Consider the following 7511-nt stretch of genomic DNA (forward strand, 5'->3'; position numbering starts at 1 on the left):
ATACCTTCTACATTGGGTAGACTACCAGGGCTATGGTTAAGGTGCTTATTCTGCAGATACGTCTTGCTGATCGTGCGTCTACGTTAAGAATGAACTCGATGTATTTTCTGCTCCTCCTTGCGTTGTGGAATAGGGGCTTGCAGGTAGGTATCCCCATCTACGATCATCACGGACCAGCATACCTCCTTAGCTTCAACCCAAGCTATTGACCTTCCTAGCCCGACACTCACCTGCGCTGTGTTGGCTCTGCACTAACGTATTGCTAGAAGCCGTTTTACTCTTTGAAGTATTTGGTCCGCGCATATGCAGCATTAAAGTTCAAAGCCCCTGATGTCCAACACAAAATCATGAAACTAGTTGTGTTCTTCAATGGTGCCCAAAAGAATATTCACGGCACCTAACTACCTTAGCCACGGGATTTATGGAAGGCGGGTAATAGCTGCAGTATGTCTGCCAAGTTAGAGTAAGTATCAGAGCGTGTTCACATGCACGTCGCAAACTCTTTCATGCTCGCGGTGAAGCGAGGTTAGCATCGTATCATCGAGTCTGGTATGGAGAACAGGAGCTCGAGGTATTGAGAGAGTGCAACGTTGCAGTTCGACTGCTAGACACCACGGGACGCGGATGAAGAATCCGCTGCACGGAACTCACAAGGGACCTGCATGATCATGACATCTCAACGGCCCATTTTTGCGGTTCAAACACCCTGACATTTTGATGAACAAGAACCCTCTATTCTCCGAGATGAACTGAACGGAGTCTTGAGGTGTTTTCACAGACCAGTCGCAACGGAGGAATAGATGTTATTGCTAATTGCCTTGCTCGGGATGTAACTCGGAAAGAAACCATGGGGCTGTCCGGCTGCTTTCCGGCGGGCACGATCCTTGATCGCGGAGCCAATCTTGCATTCGTAAAAGAAACATTCTAAAGGCACTGGTTGTATCGGCATGATAGATTGTGTTCCGGCTGCACTGGGCTGTTCCTGGATGGCACGGCTATCAATTCGATATCCTATGCATCCAGAATTTCACTTCTCTCCTCAAGCTAAACGTGCCGTCTTTACGGAGTACTAAGCGACTGGATATTGGTGGCGGCAGCGGATCCGCGGGACGGGAAGGGCCGCAGCGCCACTGGTGAGGACGGTACAGTACAGAGAGAAAAAGGATCCAATTTTGAACGAATGGACATTTGCTTCATTCAGAGATTCCGTATGTACTGTGTCTCTGAATTCGCATGATGTTGTTGGCTGCAGCAGGTCAGTTCAGTATAGTACAGTACAGTGCTTCTGCTGCTCGCCACAGAGACGCAGTTGAGATTTTCAAACACCCACCCTTGCTACTTACTGTATGAACTGCCATTACAGTACCAGTACTGATGAACCCTGATTCTTATGACGAAGCCTTCTGCAGTGCTGGCTCCGGGCTATTGGGTCATCAGGTCATGACCAAAAAAGTCAAACTCGACTCGCGGATGTACAGTGTTGCAGCTTGCAGCTGCAGTAGAATGGACCCAACGAGACGGCCTCTGAACCGACGCCCGCTGCGTTGTGTTGCGTTGCGTTATTGCGGACCATCGGACATCTCGGCTGCGTAAAAATGCAAACAGGTCGACCAGCGTGTTGCTATACTGTGAATCGATCCCCACACATGTACCGAATCGTCCTGCCTTTCCCGGGACTGTCTCCGAGCAGAATCAGGTCTTCGAGGCTCTCTTACAAGTGGTTTCAGTGCCTCGGAGCAGATGTGACTTTTGGTCAATACTGCCCCAGACATCCAAGGGTCTCTTTTGAACAACTGCATAGTTTTTCTTTCATAATCTGTCATTTCTGTTCTTTCTTATGCCATTCGCTTCAATCCCTGATGGTGGTATGCAAAACCATCGTCCTCAATTCATCCATGTAAAGGCCGAAGTTAATTCCTTGAAAGGGCCTGTATAATAGGCATTCATGGTTGCCTGCCCCAGTTTATTAACCCTGTCAGCTTGTCCGAAAACATTTAAGAGCCGAGTCAGGGTTCACGGCTGAGAAGGATATCGTTTTCCGGACTCCGCCCCAGTATCTCGATCCGTTTAGTTTTCCTTTCTTCTCTTTTTTAGATTTTTTTTTTTTTTTCCCTTCCACTGCTGGGTACCAGAACGGTTCAGAACGCGCCGTCGCCGCCAACAAAAATCAGCAGGGGGAGACGTCCAGTGCTATTGCTGCACTGTGCTGTAGTTGTATGCGCCAAGTTTGAAGGGGCACGGGCTTACTCTCTTTCGTAAATGATGCAGACACAACCAATGCGAGGATTATTCTCGAATGTAAATGATGAAAAAGGCGTTCCCTACAGGCGTCGGCAGACAAGCCAACCCCTCTCAGTCATGTCGCTCTTTACCAGATCCATACTATGTGCTTTCGAGACATGCAGATGCGCATGAAATGTATGTGAGACATGAAAGCGGTCAAGACTTCAAACTGCTCAACATACCACTGACGTTGACGTGGTCATATGGACCAAGCCGTCGGGAATCTGTCCAAAGGCTGACACCGATTTGTGTCTCAGGGACTGCGACCGGTCAGCTGGATATCATCGTTTATTGGGAATGACTCAAGCCTCGCAAGTATTCAATGCAGATCAACGGCTGTCAGCTTGTCACTTGTCAACGCACATCCCTCGACTGTCAATGTTTAATTAGTTTAGCCCTGTGTGCCAGGATCGAGTTGTATTGTAGGTGGCTCGGACCTCGTGTCGCTCACCACACAGTTCCGAATCGATGCTTTCCAGATCAGATAAATTCCCGTCCGTCTACTGCATTATGACAGCTTGTTACCGTTCCAGCGGTACGCGGAAGGTCGCGAACATTTCCTACAAGTTAGCTTGAACCATTCCAGAATTTTGTCAGATCCCTCCACTTCTGCTGACACAGACAGGCAAAGTATCCAATGTGCTTCTTCAACTGCCCCAGGCTAGGGGGTTAAATAAAAATAAAAAGTGAACCAGACTGGCTCCCACTAAAATTTGTTCGTCTTTGGCCCAAAGGCCTAGACTAAGATTCATTACCCCATCCAAGCTCCAATGGGCCAAGAAAACAGCGGCAAGCGGGACGATCCACCAGGTTGGCACAGGCACAGTCTCTGGCGGGAGACAGCGGGTATCTCTACCTGAAAGATGGATGTAGGAGCGTCAATATCAGCTCATGGCGCCCACTGAATGCAGCCAAGTCATGCTGTGCAGCAGAATAGCTTTCTCGGAAAAGAATCTTTGCGTCGTGGCTTATATACAGAGGCCAAAATTTTGTGCAACGAGAAGGCCTCGACAAAAAGGAGCTCTTGAAGAACGGTCAGGTCAATCCACTTTATTGGAGGACCTGACCATTAGTCGCTGCTAACTTGTTAGTTCATGCTTATTTGTTTCAAACACGACATTTCCACGACAATCGGTGGACCGCTGCAGTAGCTGGAATGTAGCATCGAGCTATAGTGGCTACGGCAGAGATACACCGATAGTGTTCCTGTTTCTCGGAATCATGTTCCTATGAAAGTGAGATGTAGCCGTGGAAGGGTTGATACCGGTATTTGGGACACTAGGTATCCGTAATCGTCATGAACACGCTGCTTGTCTTTGCCAACAAGTCAGCGCTGATACACGACAGATTGTTTGTCTCATCTACTTGGTCTCAAGACGAGGAACCGAGGTAATATGGATTAGCCACCATAGCCATTGACTTGATGTAGCATATTTTGTGGGCGAGAAACTACAAGCTGGTGATCTTTCCGTGGGGGCGTAAATACTGTCGTCAGTGATGATAATGGTGACATCTCAACCAAGACTACCTGCCGGTGGTTGGAGAAAATCAAAGGTTAGAGCCTAACTGCCATGTAGCCTTGTATTCGATATGTTCATATGTAAGCCGATGCAGAGAGCGTTCGTGCCTAACCATCTGCGAATGAGATCGAATAAAAGGAGAAGACGGTCAAGATATCCCGGTTACGTATTGCAGGACAGTGCAAACTCTCCAGCGAGAACCAGTACCCTGGAGCGGGTTTCGATAGCTCATGAATGAATTCCCCGGAAGGATTATTTGGGTTTATCAGCCAAACCTTTCGGCCGGGATTGATGAAGACAGTCCTTTTTAGGTAAGTTTTAGGACCACTCGGAACACCGTTATTGCCTCCACGTATGATTGGGAGCTTGGGTTGTGCGAAGAGTGGAATGATGGACCGATGGAGTGAGGAAGAGTTGGTCCGTCCATATCAACCCCAGTTTGGGTAGACCACGTCGAACATGGGTTTTGGGGGGAAAGGGAAAACGAGGCGGAGTCTGGACTTTGGACTGGCGAGATAATGGAGTTCAAAGAATCGTGCTGTAGGTGAGGAATAGTCCAGGGCCCGGACTTGGACGATATCGAATTGGTACTGGTAAGATTCGAACGCCTATATGCTGAAGCAATGAAGACAGAGCTTAAGGTCTCGGAGATTGTTAATTAATTGTGAGCTGTCAGTGTCCTTGTAAGCGAGCCGAGGTAAAGTCCGTGGACAAACCAACCGTTGCAGTGGAAAAGTGACACCTCACAATACGACATCAGGACATTGAGCAGGCTGGTGGTGATAAGCTTGAGAATTGTCCATAAAAATGGCGAATTGGGGTTCCTGAGGATTCAAGCTAATGGGGGTTTCTGCAGGGATGAAGGAATTCAGAATCCAGGGCCTGAAAGCAGGAAGAACAAGAATAAGAGCGGGGTGTCCTGAATGATCTGATTGAGATGTGCCTGCCTCCTGCCCTGCGTTTGCCCTGTCACGAACCACGACTGAGGACTTCCCTGGAGCTGGAACTGGAGCTTCCCTTCCTTCCCTGGTTTTATGGATCCAACTGTCCCACTTACCAAGTTCAAGGGACGGCAGAATGTCGGAGACGGTCCTTTTGGCAACTATGACCTGGGTTCCTGCTGTTCGGGACCGCTCCGGACAGGGGTCAGTAGCCAATCCAAGAGCTCACTGACTCTTTAGTGACTACTTAGTCTTGTGTTCATGAGTTGAGTAGGTTGTATTTTTGTTTCCAGGGCTCTCAAAGCTTTGTATCGTTGTACGTACTACGTACGCGCAACAAAGAAAGCCCAGGTCTATTCCGAGATTGACCACTTACACGAGCCAGTGCGAGACCTTTGTCTCTGAAATTGGTATCCAGCACTGTTCAATCCAGTACCTACTAGTTACCAGGTTCTCGGATGCAGCACCGTCGGTTGATAGGGAAAACGGCGGTTTTTATGTGGCCTTCCTTGAGAATTGGAAGGAATGTTGTGACACACTCCATCAGCATGAGGCTTAAACTTAAGGCCCAGATCATGGTTTGCGTTTACGCAGCTGCAAGCACAGCATCCAGCCACAGACAAGTGCCGTTCAAAATAAACTCATGTCTGATCAAAGTAAATATCCAGCTAGGCGCCGTCACGCTGCCGCCACAATCCCCTACAGTACACTTCCTTGACGGACGTAAAGCAGAAATTTACTATTAACAGCAACAGGCGCGTGGGAACAACGCGGATGAATCGAGCTAGTATCCCAATTCTACCACTGGCAGGGAATTTATGTTTTGTAACTTGAAATGTTGCAGCAATTGCCTGATGATAATCCATACCATACCGACTTTGCCCATCAATGGAGCGGTATACCTACTTACTATGGTATCATCGCCATCATGTACCTATGTGCCACGCAACGTCACGCAACGTAACGCAACCAACGCAATGCAAGAAGCTACAACACCGTTTTACCGTATGTACTCTTCTTCACTGGCAGATTGACCACCGGGCCAACAAGTCCAAGTTCTTAATGCGGCAGCTGGTGACCGCTAAATGCTACCGCAGCCACAGTGCCGCAGCATGGCAGTCTTGAGTCGTTCTCATTGCATCGCATTGTATTGCCACCAGTCAGTTGGTTGTTGATCTCCCTGGCCGCACTGGAGCAGTGCATGCCTACCCAGCTACAGGGCAATCTATCACTGGTCAAAACATGGTACCGAGCAACTGGAATAGGGAAATACCACGGAGGTTGAACCCTCGTTTGGACCGACACTGTGCTTCGCTGCAATGTAGGCAGGGGTGTGATTCAGGTTAGGTCCCCTGTGAGCATAATGGCCGCACACCATCATACACCCCCCAAGACAGCTAGCCAGCCAGCCAGAAGCCAGTCCAAGACGCGGGATCCTCTGCCTCTGACGGCAACAGAGGAAAAGCAAAGGCAAAACCAAAGGGCAAAGCCAAACGCAAAAGGACCTACATGACGCCTTTCCCTTCCCGTTCAGATGCGTGGCATAGCATGGCATGTCGTGTCTTGGACTGCCTCCTGAAGGGGTCAAGTCTCTGTAGTCCGTCCTTGAACTAAAACCTAGGGCTCCCGATATCAGCGGCCGACTTCTTCTGGTTATGCCATTTGCCCAATGAGTAGAGCCCAGAAGCCCCCTCCCTCCCGCAGTGTCGGGTCCCCTTTGAGTAGGTAGGTCTGAGATGTTCCATTCTGTTGACGAAGAGCGCGGGACGTACGAGGATGTACATACCTTATTTAGGTGCTGTAGGTGGAATGGAATATCCCGCGACTCACAAACTCTCACCCCTTCCCTGGTCCGGCTTGGGCTTGGAGCTGCTATCGTTTTCCGTTACCGCTGTCGTTGTCGGTCGTTCATCGTCGTCGGGTCGCTTGTCGCTTCGTACCTGAGTACCTGAGTACCATATTAGGTACTACCTGGTGGAGGTTCCCCTCCCCAGACACCCGTTTCCCGTACGGGGGTTCCATGTTATGTTCCATGTAACAAACTCGTACGGGTAATTGGGCGCTTTCGGGCCCTTGTTGTGCTGGATGCGCCTTCTATTCGCTATCCATCTTTCTGCAGCATTGTAGCGCCGGGCCACTAGGTTGGGTTGGCGAGGGCCCACTACTACCACCAGGCCGGCTCAATGTGCACTGTAGTGTACTGTAGCGCCATCCATCCCATCCTGTCCCAGTTAACAATCGCCAGACTAAGTATAGTTCGCCCGCCCTCGCCCATCATCCATCCTTCGACCAACCTACTCTCTCTCCCTCTTCTTTCTTCCTACTACTACGCTCCCGTCCCGTCTCCTTTTAAATCAATTAAAACTTGATCCAACCATTCGTGTTTCTCGTCGCAGATCCACTGCGTCATGAGACCCCTATAAACTTTCGACTTGACTTTCGGCTCGATATATTTATCGACTATTTTTGTGTGGTACTTGGTTAGCTTGACGTGCCTTGACAGAGACCGTCGCCATCTATCATCCGATACAGTACATCACTCGAGCGCCACTACTTTCGGTCCTGCCGACTGTATCAGAAACATTACCAGCATTGACACACTGCAACCACAACAACCATTCATCTTTTTGAATACTCGCCACTTGCTTAGGACAACAGCAGAAGAAAACCTATCAATTGTCCATTTCAGCTCACTTATTCTATAACCATCAACTATCATCCAACTCGTTGACTCCACTTCAATCAATCAATCAATCAATCAATCAAC

The sequence above is a fragment of the Fusarium coffeatum genome (assembly GCF_003316985.1).
Source record: "Fusarium coffeatum strain FIESC_28 chromosome Unknown BRIP53273_contig_143, whole genome shotgun sequence".
Classification (NCBI taxonomy): Eukaryota; Fungi; Ascomycota; class Sordariomycetes; order Hypocreales; family Nectriaceae; genus Fusarium; species Fusarium coffeatum.